We start from the raw sequence: 1,787 nt of genomic DNA on the forward strand, positions 1-1,787 counted from the left end.
TTGTCTTGGTCTTTATAGAAAAGGTTTGCTGACCCCATAATACATAATAAAAATGTGGTAACATGAAAATGAAGATCTCTGGAAGTGTGGAATAGACATAGGGGACGGAATCTCAAAATCTGCTTGATGGAGTCAGAAAGTGTGTTTGGAACTGGGTTTTGAAGCACTTCTAGGAGTTTGCCATGTTGAGGGTGGGATTAAGAAGTGTCCAGCAGTAGTCCAAAGGGGTACTAAAGAAAAAATTATCCAATGATACTTGTTAAAGCACAGTAAAGCAGACTTTATTCAGAACCATCACAATAAATATAGGGACCACTGCAAGGGGTGGGGTCTTGCAATGGGGGATAGAGATTGGGCTCAAGTCCAAGTACAGTATGTGCTTGTGGGAATTTATTATACTTAATGCATATGGCTCTTATCTGTGTAGCTGTTAGGTTACTATATGTTAAGATATATTCATCACAGATATCATATATTTTTTGCATTAATTTAGGCTCTCAGATTTTTTGACTTATGTAACATTTTCTCTGAGTTCTTTTTACAATGCTGCTTTGCTAAAATTGCCAGATTTTTTTAATTTTTTGCTTTATAAAACCATGAAATTTAGGTAGAAAGGCTTTTCATATGAGTGGGCTTGATTTTGCTTTTCTATTTTTAGAAGAAGAGGACTTTGCTGAGATTTGAAAGCACCCTGAAGGCTTCTCCATCACATGGTTGGGTTTAATTGCTAGATTTTTAGAATATAAATTTTACTACGTTTCTGCCCTCTTTTTCAGGGAGTTCTTAGCCTCAAATTACAGTGAAACCTACTACTCCATAAGAGGAGAAGCACTCGCCAGGCATCCTCAGATCATGGTATCCTATGGAGCTTTCCTATGTCTCTTCTCTAAAGCTATTATTTCCTAATGTGATTTTGAAACCAATTCTAGCTTTACAAGCTGCTCTAGAAAGTGCTACATCAGAAATAAATCCTGAATTGACTATTCGTACTGAATGATCCTAGAATAGAAAATATGACCCAGTGAACCCTGAAGGAAGCTGATTGCTGACTAACAAGGAAATCGGTGACTACTGATGTATCTTTCTTTACTAAGCTGACCTCTACACACTCAAATGGTGTTGAGTCTGGGAGAAGGTTTAAGCAGGACACCAAAGAAATATAAGACACCCTTATGAGATTGTGATCAAGCTAAATGGATAAAATCCAAAGATATGAAATAACTTTAAAATCTCCATAAAATCCAAAGATATGAAATAACTTTAAAATCTCCATTGCACTGATCCTTATGTGATTCTCACCCCCTTGCCCAGTCCTTCTCAGGCACCAACGTTGAGGTCTCTTACTCATTTTCCAGATAAATCTTTGCTCATTCATCATTAATGTTATTCCACTAGATACAGATTCTGCTTCATACGCTCACTCCCCTTTCCAGAACACGCCCTCTGTAGCCTCCTAACCAAGAACAACATCACTCTTTCCTACCAAAAGTATACTTTCAAAAGGCAACTGTTAACTTCTCTAAGAGCCAAGTCTTCATGTAATCTTATAAAATAGGACAGAAGGAAAAATCAGTAACATTCTTCTATGCAGGGGTTGGTTATTGACCTGTAACGTTATGAGCTCCTTGAAGGGCCATGAAAAGTGTCACCCAAAGGCAGGAGTTGAACAGATGGAAATGATGGGAAAGATGATTACTTGCTGGGATTACCATGGTCAAGACATCAAGTAGGGAGTAATAAACATACCAACTTGGTTGAGGCAGAAAGGAAGGAGAGAGAGTTATGAG

General features: G+C 37.8%; 1 protein-coding gene across 1 annotated transcript in view; it reads left to right on the plus strand.

Moving 5' to 3' along the window:
• Positions 1-1,787, plus strand: part of ADAM7 (ADAM metallopeptidase domain 7) — a 194,051-nt gene that overhangs the window by 5,328 nt on the left and 186,936 nt on the right. The gene's annotated exons all lie outside the window — the stretch shown is intronic.

The sequence above is a fragment of the Propithecus coquereli genome, unplaced genomic scaffold, assembly GCF_000956105.1.
Source record: "Propithecus coquereli isolate 6110/MARCELLA unplaced genomic scaffold, Pcoq_1.0 Scaffold79, whole genome shotgun sequence".
NCBI lineage: Eukaryota > Metazoa > Chordata > Mammalia > Primates > Indriidae > Propithecus > Propithecus coquereli.